This window comes from Natrix helvetica, assembly GCF_964273705.1.
Source record: "Natrix helvetica genome assembly, chromosome: 2".
In the NCBI taxonomy this organism is placed as follows: domain Eukaryota; kingdom Metazoa; phylum Chordata; class Lepidosauria; order Squamata; family Natricidae; genus Natrix; species Natrix helvetica.
In genome coordinates this window covers 88897560-88923296 of record NC_138552.1, presented here as the reverse complement: position 1 = coordinate 88923296, position 25737 = coordinate 88897560, and the positions used below count along the sequence as shown (strand labels likewise).

The window sequence follows — 25737 nt, the reverse complement described above, 5'->3', positions numbered from 1 at the left end:
CAATCAGTCCTTTTATAGACTGAAGAGGAGTCTACTTATCAGCAGCTGAGAGCAATTACCGCCGGTAACTTTGCCCTTGCTCCTGTGGGTGCGGCGGTAAGGAGCATCTAAGAACTCCCTGCTGATGTCTGAGTCACTGTCTCGTGACTCCTCACCACTGCTCCATGCCTCAGGTGCCTCCTGGTGGCCGACCAAACTCTCCGATCCCTGCTCAGAGTCAGAACCCTGCCCAGGGTCCTCCACATCCTCCAGAGCTGACTCATAGGGACCCTCGCTGTCGGAGTCTGGTGGCAGCTCCAACGGCTCCTGCTGGGCCACAACAGTAGAATATCCACAAAATTGCCATTTTGGTTCCATATTCTGTCAGGGCACACCAGAGAAAATAAGCATTAAAAGCTTACATTTCCTATTGTGAAATGTAGAGATAACCTCGCTGAAGGAGTGAGGGGATATTAAGAAAGGAAAAATGACAACTCAATCCTGGAAAAAAAAGATGAAATGACAAAGAACTTAACAGAATCAACATGACACAATCTTGATTTCAATATATTCTTAAAAACTTCAAGTGCTGGAGCATTTACAACTTCTAGAGGCAAGTTGTTCCATTGATTAATTGTTCTATTTGATTTGGTTTAAGTGGAGAGAAAGGGAAATTCTAGCAGGCTTTCAAGATTCTCTCTCATTTAACATAATCAATTTTTTGTTGCTATCATTATATCTTTTGTGGACAGATACATGTAATAAAATAAAAAGCCAGCTGGATGACCTTGGATCAGTTAGTCTCTCTCAGCCCAACTCTCCTGTCAGGATTGCTATGGGGTAGGACTATGGGGTATTTTCCCTTCCTTGAGTCCAAATCAGTATAAATAATTTGGCTGAGCCAAATACTTTGGCAACTGCAATGTAACTTTAAAAGTTTAGTTTCATTGTAGAACTTAAAATTTATCACAAAAACTTCAATAACACATCATGCTATTTATTTGCCTCTCCAACCCCCAAACCCCCATTCAGATTTAAACCATGTCCATCCCTTTAGCATCAGAACAAAGCAGTGGTGGTATTCAGCAGGTTCTGACCAGTTCTGGAGAACCAGTAGCGGGAAATTTGAGTAATTTGGAGAACCGTTAAATACCACCTCTGACTGGCCCTACCCCCATCTATTCTCTGCCTCCCGAGTCCCAGCTGATTGGGAGGAAATGGAGATTTTGCAATATTCTTCCCCTGCCATGTCCACCAAGCCACGCCCACAGAACCGGTAGTAAAAAAATTTGAATCCCTACCACTGGAATAAAGCATATAAAAATAGTGTTGAAGTACCAGATTTAGCCAGTATGATTACCTCAACAATAAGCTTCAGAGCATTCAAATTGGAAATCAGTAATTAAGGCCAGAGTGATAAGATGAAAAGTTATGCCACATTTCCCATTTCTGAAAAGTGACAACTGTGTGAGAGAGTAAGAAAGTGATGCTCCGTAAATTAAAAAATAAATATGGTAACAAGAAGAAATCTTGTCATGAACAGTGGGATGGCAATTACTTTGAAGGCAAATGTGCCCTTGTAAAATCTGAAATCAATTACCAGCTATTTGTGGAAATAGTTTCATGTAAATATGGAGCATAGATGGCATGCAGAATGGAAGATCGGAAAAAGACTGGAAGATGATTTAATAATGCAGGCTGGATAGCAGTCCTATTTTTAAAAGATAATAATTATAAGTGCATGATATATTCTGAGCATGACAACCAATTGATTGGAGTTAATTGGCTAATCAGTTAACTGTCTGGGATTTATTTGCTGAATCATTACACTGATAATATCTTTTGCTTATGCTGCAATATCTCATCAGCTTAGTGAAGGAGCAAATAACATTTCAGAGAGTATAATGGCTATTGAAACTTCCCACATTGAGAATGATTCTTGAAGATCATGAACAATTGCATCTAAACAATGCCAAAGTATTATACACACACACACACCAATCTATCAATCATGATACAATCACACAATCAATCAATCCATTTATTGAAACAAAGCCAGCACTCCACACACCACCACCAAGATTTAGAGAAAGATGGCAGCTCCGACCACACTTTAAGCCGAAAACACCAGCCTGAAGATGATGTGTGACACTTTGCCGAAACGTTGCCAAGACAATCTCAATCTTACACGGGATCATACCGTGATTACCATGAGATTCTTCTGTAGTATAGTGGGGCTGGATTCATTAGCTCAGACATTTCCCTTTTGACTAGATGGGCCTAGATAGTTTTCAGAGAGAATTGGGGATTGTTCCTGCTGATTTGCTGAATGGTCCATCTGATGCCTTTGTTGCCACTTGGAATAACTTGGCAGATGTGGTGGAATCTCCAGCTGGACTAGGAACAGGAGTGAAAAGACTGGCAAGCTTGGAATCTTTGCAGGGAAGGAAGTGATGGAGGCCACTAACACACCCAACCAGAAATTTCTGAAGCCTTTGTCTTTATCAAGAGAACGTACTCAGTCTGTTGAGATTTATATCAAGGATAAGGAGCCAGAACAAAACCGTGAGCTGGTCAAAGCTGCTTCTTTATTGTTGCCAACCTATTTAGAAAAATCTTGCCAGAATTGGGAGATTCCCTTTCAGCAGCTGAGGTTTAGGATCAGATCACACCTATGCAATCTCTTCCCTCTTGTGAATCCTGTCCCACACCTGCATCAGAGTGGAGTTAAGGGACATGAAAGAGATGTGGCGTTCTACTAGGAATGGACTCAACCAAAGATGGGTTAGAACTGCTATTAAGGCCTAACATGTACTGGTAAGGACCAGGGGAGTATCATTACTTCTCCATCCTTATTGCATTTGCAGAGAGCTATCTGATGGACCTATTTCAGTAGAACTGCTTTCAGGGCATGAAGAAGAATTTGTTTAGCATCTGTCAGACAATGTCACTCAACTTGGATAAGAAGAACACTTAGACTCATATCCTGCTTCATAGTGTTTTACAGCACTCTCTAGGTGATTTACAGAGTCAACATATTGCACCCAACCATCTGGGTCCTCATTTTACCAACCTTGGAAGGATGGAAATCTCAGTCAACCTTGAGTCTGCCAGAATCGAACTTCAGGCTGTGAACAGCAAACCACTTCATCACCAGCATCACCGGGATGCTTTACTTGTGCCAGGCCTTCAGGAGATACTTGTTGTGGAGTATTGTCCACTTATCAGGGATTGGTAGTACCTGTAACCAGATTGTATTAGGGCCTTTTGATAGTGGTCAGGCCAGAGGGTTAGGTGAAAACGAGGAGATCTTAGATAGGTCCTGGATTCAGACAAATTGGCTAGCAAAAGGGACATAGAATAAACAATAGTTGCATGTCATTCAAAACAGATCTCTTCTCTTAGTGGAGGGATACTAGTTTAATATCATCCCAAATGGAAAGAGGGAAAAAATATGCAGATGGAGGCAATGGCCTTCAGCAAACATATGGATCTTTTAACCATTAGTTATGTTTCATGAAAGATGTATGCACTCTCACTATCCCCAAAGCCCAAAGTTGAAATGGAAAAAGATTTTGCATAATCTTGGTAACAATATAAGGCACTTTTGTTTTACTGGTTTAATAGTGTTACTGGCTTTTCTAAGTGAATTTATGTATAAGCAATCAAGAACCGAGTTAATTGAATAGCCAACTTGGGAAATAAAGTGTTGTGTAGAGACTTAAGCGTTTAATATCTAAATCTTTAATCTCTTACATGTAACTTTTTGTCATTTGTATTTGCAATTATAAAGAGGAATGTAATGGTCTGTACTTGAGGGAAGGATTTCTCTGGCCATCACCATCAATTTCAAATATTTGTGCAATAGGTTTTACTAAATAAATCCAAGTTTGCATTTCTGACAAGTACAGATAGTCCTCAACTTATAACCATGATAGACCTCAAATTTTTTGTTGCTAAGTAAGTGTTAAGTGAATGTTGCCCCATTTTACAACCTTTCCTGCCACAGCTGTTAAGTAAAACATTGCAGTTGTTAAATTAGTGACATGTTGGCTAAGTGAATCTGGCTTCCCCATTGACTTTGCTTGTTAGAAAGTCACAAAAGGGGATCACATGACCCCAGGATACTGCAACTGTCATAAATATGAATCAATTGCCAAGAGTCTGAGTTTTGATCACATGACCCTGGGAGTGGGTGAGTGGTCACCTCTGTAGTAAACTTTTCCATTTGGATTTTTTCTAATAATAGTCACAATCATCTTGAAGTTAAACATGTCAGTTTTGCTGCAGTTTTCAATTCACATACATAAGTACAGATAGTCCTCTACTTACAACAGCGAAAAAGACCCTGAAAAAAGTGACTTATAACTCTTTTTCAAACTTACAACTGTTATAGCCTCCCCGTGGTCACATGATCAAAATCCAGATGCTCGGCAACTGACTCATATTTATGACAGTTGCAGTGTCCCAGGGTCATGTGATCACCTTTTGCTTCCTTCTGACAAGCAAAGCCAACGAGAGAGCCATATTCACTTAACAACCATGTTACTAACTTAAGAACTGCAATGATTCACTTAACAACTGGCAAGAAATGTCGTAAATGGAGGAAATTCACTTAACAAATGTCTCGCTTAGCATCAGAAATTTCTTGCAAGTTACTGTGTGTGTGTGTGTGTGTGTGTGTGTGTGTGTGTGTGTGTGTAAAATATATATATATAAAATAAATCTCAATGGAAGGAAGATACCCTTGTTTCTTTATCTTAAGCAGAAACCTAATATCTTGTGATCAATATCCCCAGAGCCACTGAAATGCTGAAATAGCTTAAATATCATCCATATATACATTGTTTCCAGCATATCAATTTTCAGTGACTTTGTTCAAACTCATGGAACCCAGATTTTTTCTGATTACTTGGACAGCTTATGTTTTTGCTATGCTGATTTACAGTAGTCTTCATTTAGTGACCTCAATTGGGACCAGCAACTCCATTGTTAAATGTCACAATCCCTAAGCAGAAAATCACATGACTGCAATGGGCACATTAATAGATACAGATACAGATTAACAGAATGAACCTTGTAGGTCATCTAGTCCACCCCCCACCCACCCCAAGCAGACTCTACACCATTTCTGACAGATGGCAATCCAGTCTTTTCTTGAAAGCTTCCAGTTATAAAGCTCCCACAACTCCTGAGGGGAAGCTGTTCCATTGGTTAATTGTTCTCACTGCCAGAAAGTTCCTCCTTAGTTCTAGGTTGAATCTCCTTGATCAGTTTCCATCCATTATTTCTTGTCTGCCCTTCAGGTGCCTTGGAAAATAGCTTGGCCCTGAGATAGGCTAAAACCTTGGTTCAGGTCTAAAAATCAGGTTACAGGCCCAGGCCTGTAAAAGTCTGGTCAAGTCCAAAGCCTTATTTCCTTTCTTGTAAGAATTGCTGATATGACTAATGTTTATTTTTATCTGCAACAGAGCTGACCCAGACAGATGTATCCTGTGTTCACTTCTGCTTTCCTCCCCAAATGCAATAGTTAGAATGTGATAAGGTTTGCACAATTCTTGAGATGCGTGTAACTCTCTTTTCTGTCATTAACTGTAACCAAATATCTGTATGAAGCATTTTCCAGTTCCTCTTAGGACCATATATGTCAAATGTAGCAATCAGCAGCTGTATACGTCATGTGGGGTATAAAACCCTGTTTATGATAATCATTCAGGGTCTGGACAAGTTGTTTTCTCTTTGTTCGGTCCTTTATTATGCATAATAAAACTGTTTCCTACACTGGAGTGCTTGGCTGTGTCCTTCCCTCTTCCTACATCAACCCCCTCCTCTCTGTGGCAGCCCCTCAAATATTCGATCACTGGCTCTCCTGGTCCTTCTCTTCACTAGAGGATCACAATGTAGGATTTTACTATTGCATTGTCCCTAACTTCCTGATTGACACAAGCCAGTTGGGAAGGACCCAAATGTTGATCATGTGACCATGGGATTGTAAACTGTGCAGCAGTTATGAAGTGCTCAAATGGCACTCACGTGATAGGGATCCTGCAATAGACATAAATGTGAGGATGGCTCACAAAGCTATTATGGTTGTGGTTTTTTTTTAACATTCTCGCAACTTTGAATGGTTGTTAAACAAAGCAGTTGGTAAATGAGGACTACCCATTTCACTTCACCTGCCTGTGCTGCAGTCACAAAAACTTCAAAGGTCATTCAGATATATTGTAATTAATAAACTGAGTTTGCATCTCCATCCAAATTTTCAGGGTTTTTGACCCAGGCTTAAAAAGCAAGAAGTAAAGTCTTGGTCCCGGCAAAACCCCTTTTATTTACACAACTGTGAATTCCTTCCATTCACAGTCAGCAAGGCTTAGCATCTTTCAGAGGAATGTTTATCAACACAAATCTTATTTCATGTGGAAAGCTGCCAAATAACTAGTTTCCAAACATAGGGCAAGGCAAAACCTGGCACAGAGTCTTTTATAGTCACAAATATAACTTTTCACTCTTGAAACAACTGAATGAACAAATTATTTCCTGCTAAAGCCCATTGCCCGTTCACTCCTCTTTTTTTTTTTTATAAACAAAGTTTTATTGGTTTTTGGATGTTTTGCAAAAGGAAAAGGTATGGGGAAGGTTACAAATTGTGGCAGCCGCAAACTGCGGTAGGTATACTCCCCCTCCAGACTCATGGTGTACATTTGCATAGCATTCAAATATTACATAATATAACATATAGTCAGTGTGATAAATTCAAAAATAATTTCAATCAATTTGTATCCTGTGGATTTTCTTACTTATTTGTGTGATCTGAGCTTTCTTGATGTCGCCCCATCTCCCCCCGTTGGCAGTGCTCCGGCCCCTCCCGTGTCTTGTGTATCTACTGGGATGTCTTCTGGTTTTTCTAGGAGTAGTTTATTTTTTTCCATAAAGGCCTGCGCCTCTATGGGTGTGTTAATTCTGACCCTTGTCTCCTCCCAGAATATTAACATACCTTCAGGCAGCAACCAACGAAACCACACCCCCTTCTGGTATAATTTATTCGCCAATTGCGAATAGTATTTTCTTTTCTCCCTCACTTTCTTGGGGATCTGTTTCAATATGGTTATCTCCTTATCTTTGTATATCAGGGCTTGTCCCCTTTGTATATTCAGAATTTCATCTCTTGTGCTTTTCCTAAGAAATTTAATGTGCACCTCCCTGGGGACATTGTGTATTCTAGCATATGTGGAGTTCACGCTATAAACCAGGTCTATTTCCCACCCCATCTGTTGTTTTTCTTTCTGGGTATACTCAGCCAAGATGGTTGTCATGATGTCCCTAATGTTTTCATCATCTGTCTCCATCACATTCTGAAATCTAAGATAAAAGGACATTCTCTCAAACTCTATTTTCATTTGTTGGGTGTCAAGCTCTTTGTTTCCCCTTTGCACGCCTTCCACCCCCCCCCCCTCATCTCAGCTGCCCCCTGCTCCAAGTGATCCAATCTCTGTGAGTTCTTATCAATTTTTTCCTGGTTTCCTCTAATTTCTTCTTTCATCTCCTTCAGCTGTTTCTTAATTTCCTCTTGTCCCTGTAGAATTTGTTGAAACATTTGGTGAAACTCCAAGTCCGTAGTTTTAACTTGTTTAAAAGCTGTCAATGTTGATTGCATGCTCGGACTTGAGGTTGCAGATGTCGGGGCAGAGGCAGCAAAGCCGGACTTTCCAGGAGGTGGTCTTTTAGATGTCATTGTTAGTAATAAAGAGTCCAGACAGTATAGAGAAGAATCAGTCAGAGTGGTAGAGCAGCCAAGGGAGTTCGGGGGGGTAGAAAGACTAGGCAAAAGGGAACTCTCTATCACCCTGGCAAGGAACAGATGTTTTTCACTCCAGAAAGTTCAAAAGCAAACAATCCACAAGAGGAGTATCCAAATAACACGGAGACAAAGACCGGAAGCCTGAAGTTAAAAGGTGGAGTCAAGTTCAGCTTTCATGAAGACAACGGAAGTATGCCATCTTGCCCTGCCAACTTCGAGAACTGAGGCAACAAATAAAGTTTTCAGGATTCAAAGTTCCCAAAGATCACATTTTCTTGAAAGGGTTAAGTCTGAAGATCCATTTAGTTGGAGTGTGACCTCATTGGTTTGGCTCTCCCCCTCCTCCTTCCCTGGGGCTACGAGCACTTTTGTTTCTAGCCGCTTGTCCAAGGGGGGGGGGGAAATCCCCCTCCCCTCCAGCCGCACTTCTCCAAGTTAAACAAAAGTTCCAATTAACACCACTGAGAAGTTTTAGAATTGGTAATAGGTATGAAGGGAGTCTACGCCTCACCGCACCGCTGCTGCATCCTTCAAGTAGCTTTTTTTCTTCCGGACAGCCTCACAGCGAAGACGCTTCAGCGCGCCTCCCCTTCGTGCTCCTCGGTGCCTGGAGCGAAGCGGGAGCCCCCCGACAGCCGCCGCCGATGCAGGGGTCCTCCCGCCGTGCCGCTCCTCTGGCAGAACGCCTCTCCGGGGCGTCCTGTGCCCCCCAAGGGGTGGGGAGCCCACCGGGGATGCGCGGGGCGAGCAATCTCTGCCCGTCGCCATCAGCCGCCGGAACCGGAAGTCCGTTCACTCCTCTTTTGTTTCCTATGGGAGGGGCCAATAACCTCCAAGGTTATTTACTCCCAAATTGACCCTGCTTTCTTAGTTGTTCTTGTCTTCTGGCAGCTCTGCGCATGCGCATACTGGGAACAGGCTCCAGCTATTCCTCTGCCTCATTGCTGTCTAGTTCCCTCTCTGCCTCCGATGCAGAGCCCTCATCTGACCTTTCCTCAACACCCAGGACTGGCCCATGTTCCTCCCAACCTCCTCACTGTCTGACTCTGCTGGCTGCCAGTGGGCCACAACAGTTTTAAGCTTAGAGGTACCCAGTGTTGCTACAGGACTTCTGTTTCAAATGCAATGGTCATTCTGTTTACTTAGCAACTGTAACATTCTGAGGTATCGGAATGAATCCTATAACAAAAAAGGAGAATTTATTCATTGCTACTTAATTAAAATTGTTAAAATATTTTAATAATAGTGAAGATTCTTTACGGAATAAAAATAAGACAGTCTCTGCCTCTTGTTTAAAGGACATAAAAAAAAAAAACAGAAATAGGGAAGGAAAGGAAGGAAGGAAGGAGGCCCACTTAGTCAGCTAAGTAGTAATTCTTGAAAATGATCATCTGGAACGATGAACAATCCAAGCAGCGAAGGAACCAGATATTGGCGGCTGCTTGAAAGTTGAGCTAGCAGGGCTGGGCTCAATCAACCATGTCACTCCTTCTGACTCAGTCAGGTAGAATTACTATAGATGGAATTTCAGGTCTAAGGAAAGAGAATCTTAGTAAGAAGCTCTCTATTTTGACATACTTACAATCGGTAAGGAATATTTCAAAAATATTTCCAAAAGCAATAAGGAGATGTGGATGTCTCATTCAGGAGTAGGAAAAGGGTCTCGCATAAGGGTGTTTCATATCATTCAGTATGATTGCTGCTGTTTAGATAAAGTCAAAATCTCTGTCGAAGCCAGCTCATTAATGCCATCTCATTGATATTTCGTTGCCAGCTTTTCAAATATATTAGAATGACAACTCCTAAAATCCCAGCTAACCTGTCAGTTCTGGAAGAAATAATCCCCAAACATTTGGAAGGCTTTCTTATGTTCTTCCCCTTGACAGATGATAAAATGTGAGCAGACAGTTTTAAACCTGACCTTACTTATGTCCCAAAATCATAATAAAGAATGAATGAATCACATGGGTGGCTAGTCATTTTTGAACTGTAGTGCTCTAAAATAGTTTGAAGGCTGAAATGTAGGGGCTATTGATAGGTTGCAGAAGTTACCTAATAGTTGCATTCACATTCTGGAGAATCTCTCTCTCTCTCTCTCTCTCTCTCTCTCTCTCTCTCTCTCTCTCTCTCTCTCTCTCTCTCTCTCTCTCTCTCTCTCTCTCTCTCTCTCTCTCTCTCTCTCTCTCTCTCTCTCTCTCTCTCTCTCTCTCTCTCTCTCTCTCTCTCTCTCTCTCCCTCCCTCCCTCCCTCCCTCCCTCCCTCCCTCCCTCTCCCTCTCCCTCTCCCTCTCCCTCTCCCTCTCCCTCTCCTCTCCCTCCCTTTCTCCCTGTGTGTGTGTTTGTGTTTGTATGTATGGATATATAGATATTTTTAAGCCTGATCCCCAAACATTTCATGAAACTCCCATTGAGTGACAGCACCAGTAATGAAATAATGGCCTGGAGTATTATTAGCTATGTGGGTAGTAATTGATATACGGTTATCTGGACTGCAAAACCTGAACAAACACTAGATGGCAGCATTTGGATTTTTCAATCAAGAGGGGTCCTTTGGATTTCTTCAGCTCAGAAGCTGTAAAGGTAGTCCTCGACTTACAACAGTTCGCTTAGTGACCATTCAAAATGACTTATGACCATTTTTCACACTTACCAATGTTGCAGTATCCCCATGGTCACGTAATTTACATTAGGATGCTTGAGAACTGACTCACATTTATGACGGTTGCAGTGTCTTGGGGGTCATGTGATCATCTTTTTGCAACCTTCTGACAAGCAAAGTCAGTGGGGAAACCGGATTCACTTAACAACCGGGTTACTAACTGAACAACTGCAGTGATTCATTTAACAAATGCGTTGAGAAAAATCATAAAATGGGGCAAATCACACTTAACAAATTTCTCACTTAGCAATGTTGGGCTGGATTGTGGTCATAAGTTGAGAACTACCTGTACTTTTTAAGAGAAAATGCCTGTCAGGGAGTTTTTAATTGGAATTGGGTTCTTCTGGAACGCTGACAATTAAGATCTACGAAACTCATTTGCTATAACAGGGGAATGGAGCAGTACAATTCAATAGCCAGTATCACCAGTTCTTGCACTTGGAATAGGAAGGAAATTATCCTGTGTTTCATATCAAAACTGAACTGGTTCCACTGGCATATCCGTTTAATTCTTGGTAAGGGACTGCCTTAGCAAGTATCTGAAGATCTGTTGGGCAGTTTCAGTTGTGATCTTAGCAGGTGCCTCGAATGGGTGGGTGGTTGGGGCCTAAGCTTATAAAGCCGCTATCTGCAGAGGCTTCATCATTTTATTTTGTGAGCTTAAGGATCCTCCACTTCCTTCTTAAGATGGAGCACCAGGAATTAAGTGATAGGCCACTCATTAGACTCTTCTGCAGAATTTAGAATTGTAATCCGCAGATATTCTTTGTCAGGTATGTCAGATAATGGCTCTATCCGACGTTTGATGAAGAGGCAGCAATCCACAAAGTCTTGGGTTCTTATCTCCAAGTAATATTAATCTTGGGTCAGGACTGTGCTCCAATATCAAATAATTCTCAGTATTTTGAAAACACTTTCCTAGAAACACCTAGAGGGGATAGATATAAGCATGGAAATATATTTGTGTATGTTTATTCTTCCCCTTTTATATTACATGTTTCAGGGAATGTAAGCCTGCCCTTGAGCTTCTGTAATTTTTACCAGCAGAGAAATCACAGGGAGGCAGGTATATTAGATTTTCTTCCCTATCTCTCCCTTGAAGCAGAGAAACTGACATATTATATAACCCCTAGGGGACTATCCTAACATTTGAAGATTAAAGCCTTAATCAATTAATCAGCTGCTGCTAGTGTAGATTATCCTGCCAGGTCCTTTTCCAATTCTAGACATATATCTGCAGACTCTATTACTATATTATTTCTGAGGAAAAATAATTTTAACTATAGAGTTGATCCTTACAAGAATTATTAGTGAAGATAGAGTTGCTATAAAGCACCCAGGCTCTAATGTGTGTGTGTGTGTGTGTGTGTGTGTGTGTGTGTGTGTGTGTGACACACAAAACAGATGTTCTCAGGAAAAACAAACATGCTGACAAGCCTAATCAGCTATAAATCTCAAAGCTTGTTAAAGAATATTAATCCCCTCATTATGTTCCGAATATCTGTATCTATAATTATTGCAAAAAGTACACTCTCTGGTTTAAATGCAGTATTAGAAATCAAAATATTACTGTTTGCAAATGTTCCTTACATTTTGGGGCAGGCCGATAGACTGAACAATATTCCAAAATTATCCTTTGCCATTCCTAAATTCAGACCAGAACCTGTAGTTTCCTGTGTTCATAAAAACAACAACGAAGTTTCATTCTTCAGAACCAAACAAGAAAACTAGGATGAAAATATATAAATAAAAAGAATTGGAATTCTTGAGAATAAAGAATATAGTGTCAATATATATTGTCTCAAGCTAAAATGATAAAAAATGTGCGTTGTGATACTCCTTCTTTATTAGCATACAACATTACAATGAGGCCACAAAAAAAACAGAATTTTTGCTGTGAATTCATGACTCTTGTTTCATTCGTTGTTCCTTTGCAAACTCTCTGACAATCTTTGATTGTTTTAGGACTGCAGCTCCCAGATTCCCAACAAGAATGGCGTTCCTAATTCATAGGCACCAATCTGGGATAAGAATAGGCTTGTTCCCCCTTTGTTTTCATTTTCCTTATCTGTTATTATATCGAACATGGTTTTATGATGCTTGATTCCCCGGAAAAGCAAACGTTTCATCTGAATAATCCTAGAGTCTGTTTTATATTGTAAATGTGGGGGGCAGGGAGTTCATAAACTTTGATTACTCAATCTACAATTATTCTTCGGAGACCATTTTAAAATAATGAAGGCATATTGCACCGATCTACTGTTATGGTCATTTATATAATAGCATAATTACACCAAGCGATTAACTTGAGATTTCTGGTCTTCAATCAGAAATCCTTTCAGTGGAACAGAATGACTTTCATCTTTAGGGGTGGCTGTCTATCTGTCTTTCTATCCATATATGTGTGCATTACACATTTTAAACGTTGCAAAACCATCTTTATATTTTAAAAGAGAAAGAGAGAAAGATTTGAGGTTCAGACAAAAAGTGTAATTTGAATTGTGTTTAATAAATAGACCTACTCAGATTTCCTCAAATAGGGACTTGTTCATATCAGCTGTAATACTGCTTTGCTGCCTGAGATAGTTAGCCGTTCTGCAATATCTAGTGCTGATCATTTCTCTGTTACCCCAGTTTCGATGTGCTTTTTGATGGGGCTACTTATTAAATTATCCCTCTTAGAGAAAATAGCTCTTTGCACGGAGAACAAGGAAACAGCAGTCGATTATAAAAGCTTGATTGTTTACAACTATTGACTGGTTTTCTCCAAGGAGCTTATTAATTTTCAACTTCCAATCGCTTCATATCCTTCCAAATATGTTTTCCTGCTTCTTTCTGGATATGTCTGCAATGAAAGTGGCACCAAAAATAAGCAAATGCAGCCATCAATGCAAAACAGATAAGAACATAAAAAGCATCCATAGTTTAGGACAGGGGTCAGCAATCTGCAGCTCTGGAGCTGCATGTGGCTCTTTCTTCCCTCTGCTGGAGCTACGTCACCGGTCAGCACCACAATTTACCTATTTCCCTGGCTCAGCTGATAAGGAGGAGAGCCTGTGGCTTAGTGGCTAAGACTCCTGCCTAATATGTAATACAGCCCAGGTGCAAATCCCAGTAAGGGTATGGCTAGCTGATGAGAGCTAAATAGCTTGAAATGGATCTATACTAGTCTCCCTTTATTTATTTATCAGGACAAATACTATATATATATATACTTTATAAATAAATAAAGTACAAATACAACATAAATATAAAAAGGCAACATTAAAAATAAAAATATGGTTTTCTGCCTGCATGGTCTTCTGTGATAAGCCGAAGGACAGAAAGAGGGAGTAGTGACCTTCCTTCCATATTTAGGCATACCAGGGGTTGTAACACAAATACATACATACATACATACATACATACATACATACATACATACATACATACATATATATATATATATATATATATATATATATATATATATATATATATGTTCTATTTGTACTGATAAATAAATAAAGGGAGACTAGTATAGATCTATTTCGAGCTAATTAGCTCTCATCAGCTAGCCATACCCTTACTGGGATTTGAACTCCTGCCTAAGATATATACAGCCCGGGTTCAAATCCCAGTAAGGGTATGGCTAGCTGATGAGAGCTAATTAGCTCGAAATAGATCTATACTAGTCTCCCTTTATTTATTTATCAGTACAAATATAACACAAATATAAAAAGGCAACATTAAAAATAAAAATATGGTTTTCTGCCTGCATGGTCTTTGTGATAAGCCGAAGGACAGAAAGAGGGAGTAGTGACTTTCCTCCCATATTTAGGCATACCAGGGGTTGTAACATAAATACATTATATATATATATATATATATATATATATATATATATATATATATATATATATATATATATATATATATATATATATATATATATATATATATATATATATATATATACATATATATGTGTGTGTGTGTGTGTGTGTGTGTGTGTGTTTTCGTAGATTTTCACAGGTGTAGGTATGCTGGTTTTGTTGTATTTGGGTCTTTTCCCGTGTAAGGTTGAGATTGTCTTTGCAACGTTTCGGCAGGATCTCACCTGCCATCTTCAAGCGTGGGCTTAAAATGGGAATGGAGCTGCCGTCTTTCTGTAAGTGAGTTTGTGTAATTCAGTTTTCAGGTGGTCTTTGTCGGCTAGGCGTTTGGTTCTGGAGATGAGGGTCTTGGCTACAGAGTTGATCTGTGCAGGGTGGTGATGGGATTGTGCATTTAAGTAGCGGTTGGTGTGTGTTTTTTTCTGGTAGATGGTGTGTATTGTATCCGCATCACAGAACACAAGAACGCAGTAAGAAAAAAAGAAAAAACTTCCTCCCTTTTCCAGCACCTTAAAGCTACAGGACATGAAATCAACTTTGAAGGAGCCAGGTTAATCTCCAAAAGAGAACACCTACACAAGAGAATAATCATGGAAGCCATTGAAATAGAGAAACACCCCCACAACATGAACAAACGTGATGATACCTCCCGCCTACCAAACATCTGGAAACCAGCCCTAGCCAACAAACGAACACCACCCACCACCCAAGCCGTTACAATACAAAACAACAATGCACACACAGCCTGCACCAATCAGCACCAATCTACCAATCATGATACAACCACACAACCAATCATTCCACTTACTGAAACAAAGCCAGCACCCCATTCCCTCCCACCAAGACTTACAGAAAGACGGCAGCTTCGTTCCCATTTTAAGCCCACGCTTGAAGATGGCAGGTGAGATCCTGCCGAAACGTTGCAAAGACAATCTCAACCTTACACGGGAAAAGACCCGAATACAACAAAACCAGCATATATGTGTGTGTGTGTGTGTGTGTGTGTGTGTTTTCGTAGATTTTCAAGGGTGTAGGTATGCTGGTTTTGTTGTATTCGGGTCTTTTCCCATGTAAGATTGAGATTGTCTTTGCAACGTTTCGGCAAGATCCCACCTGCCATCTTCAGGCTTAGGCTTAAAACCAAGCCCAATCCTGAAGATGGCAGGTGAGATCTTGCCGAAACGTTGCAAAAACAATCTCAATCTTACATGGGAAAAGACCCGAGGTATGTAGGCACAAAAGGCACTGTGTAATGTCTCCCCTCCCCCCGCCCCTCCAATTGCCATTGAACTTTATCTAATCTTGCCTTGAGAAATGCCATTCTAGGATGGGAATATTTCTGTGAAATAGTCATTGAGCAATAAACATTCAACACAATCACATTATCATATAAACCCTAACATCTTACAACATCAATGCAGACGGGTGACTAAACTGGCAACATCTGTGATTTTCACGTGTTAATAAGCTGTGTTTGCAAATGATGCTATGAAGGATGAAATATTAGCATTTTGGGGCAGCAAATTAGTAAGAATTACGTTTCTATTCTGTACAATAGTAATGTATTATAACTGATTCTCTTTAATCAAGACTTTTAAAAAATATTTTATTTTTGATGGATATGTGATATATTAAGTTTGTAATCCTTCCCTCATTCTTTTTTTTTTTTTTGGTCTATTTTGTTTTTGTCTTCTGTTGTGATGGTTTTTTTTCCCCCCAATTGGGGCAGTTCCTAAAATCTTTTCAAAAAGTCTTTTCAAAAACTCATGAGTCTTTGTCTCTGGATATTTTCTATATGACTGTATCTTCACTATTTTCAAGAGATCAAATTAGTGTTGAGAAATAACTTAGAGGGAGAAAGACAACCACACCAGGTGTTTGCAGGAAGGATAAGTTGAAGTCAGTTGGCATTTCTGAAGCATTTATCAATAAAATTGGAAATGTGCTAGAATTCAATCACAGCATCTGGAAATCCCCCAAATGTCTTTTTGAGTAGAAAATGCTGCCAAATTGCAGAGACCCCAGTTGAAAAAAAAGGTGCCAATGACATTCACTTTTTGGATAAACTGTTCTCCCACTGTGAGGCAATTGTGAGTTAAATTAGAAATTGCATATAATGTGGTAAGGGTCTCACTCTTTATGCAGCCAGTATCCAGCAAAGAGAGGTTAAATGGATCCTGCTCTTCCATTTTTTAAACACAAATAGTGCATTGTGGGTAGACTAGAAGATTTATCAATAAGGAGGCCTAGTCCTTGCAGAACCTTAGTTTGCTTAAAGACAGGCAATTGAAACGGAATGTCCAAAATGTAACCCACTTCCTGCAGGTATCAAATTAATTTATTACTCATAAAGGTAAACGTAAAGGTTCTCCTCGCACATATGTGCTAGTCGTTCCTGACTCTAGGAGGCAGTGCTCATCTCCATTTCAAAGCTGAAGACCCAGGGTTGTCCGAAGACGTCTCCATGGTCATGTGGCCGGCATGACTAAATGGCGAAGGTGCAAGGATACTGTCACCTTCCCATCAAAGTGATCCCGATTTTTCTACTTGCATTTTTACATGCTTTCAAACTGCTAGGTTGGCAGAAGCTGGGACAAGTAATGGGAGCTCACTCCGATATGCGGCGCTATGGATTTGAACTGCCAAACTGCCGACCATTCTAATCAAGAAGCTCAGTGTTTTAGCCACTGAGCCACTGTGTCCCCTATTACTCATATATAGCATTAAAAATAAAAGAGAAGAGCCATTTTTTATAATTCTCTAGTTATGTTCAGAATTTTCCTATTAACTTTCACATGGTTGTGTGTTGAGAATTACATTTACAGGTGTATGTGTGTGTGTGTGTGTGTGTGTGAGAGAGAGAGAGAGACAGACAGACAGACAGACAGACAGACAGACAGCTAGAAAAGAGAAACAGAGACATAGAATGAGAGAGAGGGACGGAGGGGCAAAGGGTCATGGGAAGCCATTTAAAAATCAAACCTGAAATGAGGACTAGGGATGTCTGTTTTTTAAAGCAACTTGCATAGAATGTCTTAGCATCTACAGCTGTTGATTTTGGCTCCTCTGTGTTAAAGTCCATTTAAATATCTGCTGGCATTTTTGTACTACAGATACAGCCTCTGTTTCAGTGGATGAAAGGGGTATGATTCTTTTGGAGTGCTCTTTCCCTGGTTTTTCTCTGTTCCATAGATGCAGCAGCTGACTTTCTCTCAATGTTACCCTATGAGAAGTCTCTTTTATCTGTTCCCTCTTGATAACGCTTTTTTTTTTTTTGGCTGGGGTGGGGCATAATTCTTTCTGATTATCTAGACTGTAGTATCTCAGTCTCTGGCTCCAACTTGCTATTGAATTCTGGGTGAGCGATAAAGCCCATAACTTGTTGCTTATCAGAAGAGGAAAAACAAGGTCTGATGTTTTCCATTTTTCCTTTCCTCCAAATAAATGATGCTGTGCTCTTAAGAGTTTGGGCTGAGAGATCTTCAATCCTTCATCCTTGCAGAACTGTGAATGTTCACTCTTCACTCTTTCCTTGCATCTGTGATTCTCTTCCCTTCTCTTCCCTTCTCTTGGTGCATAAACCTTAGAATCGAACACTTGAATGAGTCCTAGGCTGGGCTTCCTTCCATGCCATTATTCGTATGGTGTAGCATTTATGGCCTTGGTTGGGTCACAGATCAGTGGCAGATGGCACTTCATCATTTCTGTTAGGGAACACATTTTCCTCTACACTGTGTCATTCTCTTCTGGGATAGAGGGGAATGTAATCTGATGTATAATTCTTTGCTTCTTCAGATATTTTTTCATGTCTGCTTCCATATATCCCTTTTGCATAGAAGTTGGAATTCTGCCACTTCTGTTGCTCATAAAAGCTACAATTTCCTTCAACTCTTCACTCTTCCTAAGCAAGTACATTCTTGAGCAAGGATTTGTTAATACAAATATATATTCTGATATTTGAAATATATTCTAACTAGTATTCTTTTATTATGGTTTGAATAACCACTGCAGCATTCTGGAAAGAATTAACATTTAGGACTTCTGTTTTCCTGATTGTTTCCCTTCTGTCAGATTTTGAAACGTTTTTGAACTCAAATCCTGCATTTCTTAGGTTGCAAAATATGCACACTACCTTTCCTGAACTCAAGACTTACTTTTAAGGGGGAGAAGCACATGATTGTGCTGCCAATGTATGAGCCAAGCCCAATGTATGCATTTTTAAACACAGGTGTACCTATGGTATAGTTATAAGATCAAGTAGAAAGAATACGGTAAATCTAAATAAATGGAGGTTAGTAGGAGTTTAAGTTTGATCTCTGTGTGGTTTGTGTATATTTATTCTCCTCATCCCCTATCCATGATGACAACATATTCCCCAGTATGAAACATATCTTTTTAGAAATTATTGGAACCATTCAATGCTAACTTAGTCATCAACAGTTAACAAATTAGTATGTTGCATGTATATATCCTACTACTTCTGGCATTTCAAGTTGGGACATATAGCATCCTCTCATAGTTTTCTCTCAGAATTAACCACATAATTTACAGTACGGGACAATAAACACACATCTAACTTACTTAACAATGAACACGCATCTAATTAACTTGATCTAATTTATATTAAACTTCATGACTTAGTGGTAAGATTACAAAATTTGGGGTGGTCAAATCCACACAACCATTAGACAGTGACAAAGAGCTGCAGTTTTCTGTATTTCTTCTCTGTCCTTTCATAGTAAGGCATAAACTTACAACAACTGAAAGAAGCAGTTACTGGTCTGTCAAGAACAATTGGAAGAGGCTGAACAACAGCAGCAGATTGGGATTTGAACTTGAATCTCCCCTTATCTAGCACTTTAATTACCATCTTAAATAATAATACATGAAGGATTAAAAGGGGAAAGTAGAAAATGACAGATAAAAATCACATTACAAAAATCACTTTCCTTCCCAATATCTTGCTACATTTAACTTTTGCTTTGGACACTCATTTTTACAATGGACTCTAAAGAGAATTTCTAGTCATATTTGGCTAAATCTATGTAACAAATATCACAGAATCATTCGGGTCAAAGATTTCTAAACATCTCCTCACGTAAGCCTCTGGTTCTCAGGAGGACAGAGTTGCTAATTGGTTTCCCTTTTGTTTGGTTGCTTCTGTATCTGCTCCAGAGACAAGAAAATATAATTAAATTCCTAAGCCAGCGATTTTTAATCCAGAGAGCGAGTAAGACCAATCAGTTGTCCTAGGAAAATATAAGATGTGCATGTATTGTTTAGAATCAATATTCTTTGTCCCAAACATCTGAATTTAAAATGTATTGGCAATTACATTATTCAGAGGCTAGCTTTTCCTCACTTTTCAAAAGTCAGTCAACTACCACATATTGATTTTGATTCTTTTTAATGCAAAAATACCCTGCTATTTTCATGTGCAGCCACTTTGTCAAACGATTGATTCAAGCACAGTAAAAGCTGCTTCATAATACTAGAAATCCTGGGACAGAGGACGGAGTACTTACACTACTGAGTGTATTTGTTGGAATTTACATCTTGGCTCAACAGTAAATCACCAGACTTCTCGCATGTCATTCTTAGTTCAACATGAAAGGGCTTGGAATAGAACTGGAAAGGGTTCCATCAATTGTGGTAGACTTTGTTCCTCCTGTTGGCTCATCTGGTTCATCATTTGACTGACCATCTGGAGAATAATTTAGTTCTGATGCTGAAGCAAAGCATCAGCAACTTTTTTTTTTAACAATCAGTGATTTTGCTAGAAGTTACCTATTTACTGCCATTTCACAGTAATGAGAAACTTCTTGACTTGACATGATAGGACACTCCCAGGCATGTTACTGACATGACATGACTTGACATGACAGGAGACTCCCAGGCATGGTCCAATGTTATTGTCAATGTTGGCTAAACTATCATGTTCAGTATTTCATTGGTATTCTCTATGCCACGTTTAAGGTGTCTGAATGGAGAACTAATGCAGCTATTCATCTCCTTTAACAGCAATAGCACTTAGATTTATATACCGCTTCACAGTGCTTTTACAGCCCTCTCTAAGTGGTTTACAGAGTTAGCATATAACCCCCAACAATCTGGGTCCTCATTTTACCCACCTCGGAAGCAGTGGTGGGTTCCAGATCCCATCGCAACCAGTATGCTGCGATGGAACCGGGCGTTGACCTCAGGCACGCACACTACACACGCATGTGCACCCACGCGCACCCACTGCCCTGTGATGCTCCAGCAGAGGCCACGCGGGTGCCATACGCTGCACGCGGGTGCACAAATGGCCCAGTTGGCTGAAATACAGGTAAGGAATGCAGGCAGGTGGGTGGTCTCTCCAAAACACCATTCTTGGTAGGGTGGCTGCTGCTCCCAGCTGCCACCGGTACACCCGTACCAGGGCGTACCGCCCGGAACCCACCACTGCGCTAAAGGATGGAAGGCTGATTGAACCTTGAGCCTGGTGTGATTCAATCTGCCAAACTGCTGGCAGCTGGTTATCAGCAGAAGTAGTCTGCAGTATTGCACTCTAACCACTGTGCCACCGCGGCTCTTGAAAACTAAGACTCATAGTATGGGCCATTCACTAGTTAGAAGAACTGTGGGTATTTGGCCACTTCACACTGCCAAGTTTCTTGTCAACTTACAGAAACACTAGAACCCACAATAGTTCGAAACCTAAACAGAAGAGTCCAGAAAAAGAACCTCAGTTAAAAAGCCAAAACACCACATAAGAGGTTTAGTGTCCAAAAGCCTGAGGAAACAGTTAAGTTTTGAGGACCCATTTAAATAGGGTCATGCTGTCTTTTATTCAGGGATGCACTTTGTCTGTGTCCAAACACCCCGAACAAGAGAACGATGCATTTGTCAAGTGCATTATAGTGCATTCACTATACTTCTAGGTAGTAGTATTAGTACACTTTTGTCTGACACTGTCTGTTTAACAACAAACCACACCACTTCTGCTTCCTTTGCATTCTCCTTACCCCATGTTACAGGTAGTCCTCGACTTGCAACAGGTTTTTTTTTTGTGATCGTTCAAAGTTACAACGGCAGTGAAAAATGTGACTTATGAACTGTTTTTCTAAGTCACGACCTTTGTGGCATCCCTATGATCGCGTGATCGAAATTCAGATGCTTGGCAGATGGTTCATACTTATGACCATTGCTGTGTCCCAAGGTCATGGGATCCCCTTTTACGACCGGACAAGCAAAGTCAATGGGGAAGCCAGATTCACTTAACAACCGGGTTACTAACTTATCAATGGCAATGTTTCACTTAATAACCTGTGGCAAGAAAGGTTGCAAAATGGGGCAAAATTCATTTAAAATGCCTCACTTAACGTATTTTGGGACTCAATTGTGGTCGTAAATTGTGGATTACCTGTATTTTCTCCCCATAAGAACTGAGAGGTCGGTTTGAACTCTCACTCAAGGTGAGTTATCTCTACAGCCTCGTAGTTCACCAGCATGTTCTTTTGGTTCTAGCTAAACTAGGAAACATACTGATTTATTGTATTCCCTTATGACTTATCACTTTTGATTGCCGACCAAGGACTGGAGGATAAGATAACAGATAAAAGCAAGAGAAGAAGATCTATGGGCATCATTAACAAGGAATTACATAGTTAAGAGGATTGTATCTAGGAATAAGGGATAAAGAAACATTTCAAAGAAATACATTTAATGTTCCCAAATGAGCTCGATGAAACAAGTGCAAGCTGTTCATTGTGTGATAAATTCACTATTAAGGACAGGGGTTTATTTCTGTCTTGTCACAGGGAGATATTGAAGGAATGGTCACTTAACATTCTTCAGTCAGACTGTTCTCTATGGATTTATATAGCCTTATAACATCTTGGGAAATGTTCCCAGGGATTTGTTCCCCCTTTGGCTTCTCAATCTGTAGCCCAAGCTGTTCCATTGCCTTGAGAAAAGTCTTTATATATGTGACCTGCACAGAAGAATTATCAAAAAACAGAATGTAAAAGTTAGATGAAAAGCACTGAAATGACCACCGTACTAATAGGTTATACAGGATATTTTAGGATGCTGCTAATTCAGGTCAGGTTTTATGTCCTGGAATTTGGGGGATCATAATACCAATCTATTCATGATACTGTAGTGTCAGAGCAGATGAGACTGCACAAAGGCATCCTGTTTTCCAATGTGTAAAGATCTCCCAACTTGTTTCCCACTTTCCTATTACTTTACACTTCTATCAAACCCAAGATAAGAGATCAGGAGAAAGTTTTCCTCCTTCCAATGGTCCTTTAAAGAATAGGATTCAGGGGTAGTCAGAAACAGTTGCAGATTGATAGAGAGAAGCATAACCGAATATAGGCCAAAACTAGAAAGGTATGTGTATCTGTTCACAATCCCAATTCCCAACACCCCTGCATTCACATGTACTTTATAGGGCTTCCCTTGTTTAGTATCGAGGTGAGCTGCTTTTTCCTCATTCATTTAAGAGATTTCTGTAAAATGGTTGCATGTTTATTGTGTCTGGAACAGAAGCAAGGAGAAACGGGGAAAAAGCTAGATATGGGTTTAGCCATCCATTTTCTCTGACATGTTGATTTTCTCTTCACTTTTTCTAACATTTTCCCTCTTCTGTCCTCCTTCTGCCCATAGCAGACTATGATAGAGTTCTCCTGCCAGAGGCTTGAATTAATTAAAATTAATTGAGGGGCATGATAAATTAGTTAGGGGGCTTCCAGTGATGTGAAGTTCACAAATGGCCCACCTCTGCTTGAACACAAAGACCTGAAAGAAGGTGTACATTTGATTGTCTGACTTGCGCTTACAAAATTCTTGTGGGCAGTGCCTGACTCGCATTACTCCTTGCAGAAGAAGTGTAAACAAATCTGCTCTAATAATATCTATTTTTGTTTGGGTTTTTTTTTTTTTGTAATAAATCTTCAGAACTTTCTAAGGCAAGGGTGTCAAACTCAAGACCCAGGGGCCGGATATGGCTCGCGGGGTGCTTAGAGCTGGCCAGCAGGGCCACCCTGGAAACCGTGAAGGAGTGGCCTGCAGTGCCTCTCTCAGCAAAAACGGAGCTCGTGAGGGCCCTGCCCAGCCCTCCTGGTCTCCATTTTCTCTGGCAGATGGCCTCTGCAGGAGGCCATCCCAGACAAAAACGGAGGTTGCAAGGGCTGCGTGTGGCCCTCCCCAAAGTCCATTTTTGCTGGCAGAGAGTGGCAGGAAGCTGTCACAGCCGAAAATGGAGCTCAGGAGGCCTTTTTCACTGGCAGAATGCTTGGGCCCCCACAGGCATATCCCTGACATGAGGGACATGGTGGTGGCCACACCCACCCTGGTGACACCCACCTCGGCTCCCTGAAGTCAACACAACCCTGATGCGGCCCTCAATGAAATCATATTTGACACCCCTGCTCTAAGGGAATCAAACATACAAAGATATTGAATTAGATTTGTGAACATGACTATACTACCTGTCTGGTTTAGGTTTTTAGTTATTTTTTCCATAGCATCATCTCAGCATTCAATTCTTTATTAAGGTGTATCCAGGACTTCCATTTGGAAGAAAACAAGACTTCACAGAGATATCGAGTATATATGTAATGAAAATGGCATTTCCTGAATTCAGTATCCACCTTATCAGGGAAAAGCAACTATGAATGTTTTGTTTTATCACAGCCACCATAAAGTGTATTTTATCTGTGATTCTAATTGGTCAAAAGTTGGTCAACAATTCTTGAACAGTTGCGTCATGATAGCATGGTTTTCTTTTCCTGATAGGCAAATATAATTCGGATATAACTACTAGATATGCAAGTTTGGAAAGCTTATAATTCTCCTTAAGATCTCACTTGTTCCACTTACACAGTGGTGAGATCTGGAGTGTTCCACTTACAATGTTAATGGAGATATTTTGCAGGACTTTCAATGATTTTAGAGAGCTGTAACTCAACTATACAACTTGAAACTGACATAGTGTATGTAGTTTGACCTCTTTAGAAAGTTTGTTTGGTATATGGAACTTCAGTACTTAGCACAGACAGATGATATATTGTTTTTAAAGTTTTATTACATTCACTGGATGCATTGTTTGGATTTGATAGGGCTTTCTCATTCTATGTCGGTTGCTAATTGTAGAAATATAGTGTGATGAAAACATTTCCAGTCTAAATCTCTGTGGAAATTAAGATTTCAAGCTTTCTGAATCATTTCTATTCTTGTTTCTTTCAGTAAGCAATAACTGGACCAGGAAGTTCTAGTTAGAAGTTGACCTTTTGTCCCTGTCTCAATGGATTCTAAATCATCAAAGTAAGATATTTGATCTATTTTTTTGCCTATTTCAGTATTTGTGTTATATAAATTAGGGTGCATTTTTCAATATCTGCATCAATCAGTATGGCAGTACTGATTATTTAAACTGCTTTTGTACCACAACAAACAATCTGTTCTTGTTCAGAAATAAGTCCTATTGAATTCTACCAGCCTTAATTTCAGAATATAGCAGGTTTAAAACCCTTTCATTTGTATTATCTTGAAATTACATTGCATAGGTTCTGAGAAGCTATGTCTCTTGACAAATGTGTCATTGTATAGCTAGAATCTCTAAATATGAGAGCCCCAAAATTCTTTTTCACCCAAGGAAATTTTGGCCATGAATTCTTGTACTGCTTGTTTAGAAATACAAGATAGAAGAAATAATCCACTCAATTCCTGTATTTCAATTCATTGCTTCAGAAAACATAACATTTACTGTAACAATGGTAGTTAACAATGTTTACCGTATTTTTCAGAGTATAAGATGCTCCGAAGTATAAGCCATACCTAGCTTTTGGGGAGGAAAACAAGGGGGGGAAATTTGCCTCCTTGCAGCAAACAGCAAACAGTACAGACGGTATACACTGTTTATGGTGTTACATTTCAGACTATACTTGTACAGATGCTGTTAAAATTGATGTGGCTTTCTGGAAGTATATGTTATTCTCTGCTATTTAAAAGAAGATACAATAGCACTGGACCTCTTCATATAAAGCATTTATTTAAAAAAAGCTTCTTCATTTTGTTAAGTTGTCTAGAACAATAATAAATGCAATATTTAAAAAATAAGTCTAATAATTTGAACATTCTATAGGCATTTATAGTTATTGACTTACCACCTTGCAACAAACAGCTTGTTTCAGTTTAGCCTGATTAGCACAAGAATAAAAAGTCTGCCTCTGTCTCCCATCAATTTGCCTCCTTGCAGCAAATAGCAAACAGCCCATTTCACGTTCAATTTAAGTTTCAGCATTGGCCTCCCGATGATCAGCTGTTTCAGGCTACAGGGATTGCCATACCTTATTATCATCTCCACAAGCCCCTTTTTCCCCATTTAATTGCTGGGAGTCAGAGGCCTAAGGGTGGGGGCCAGTGGGTGAGCGGGGC

At 39.9% G+C, this 25737-nt stretch overlaps 1 long non-coding RNA gene across 1 annotated transcript in view; it reads left to right on the top strand.

Moving 5' to 3' along the window:
* Window positions 1-25737, top strand: part of LOC309387701 — a 578882-nt gene that overhangs the window by 285778 nt on the left and 267367 nt on the right. The window contains exon 3 of the long non-coding RNA XR_014174641.1: window positions 24547-24624. This is a non-coding gene — a long non-coding RNA (uncharacterized lncRNA). The remainder of the gene's footprint in view (window positions 1-24546; window positions 24625-25737) is intronic.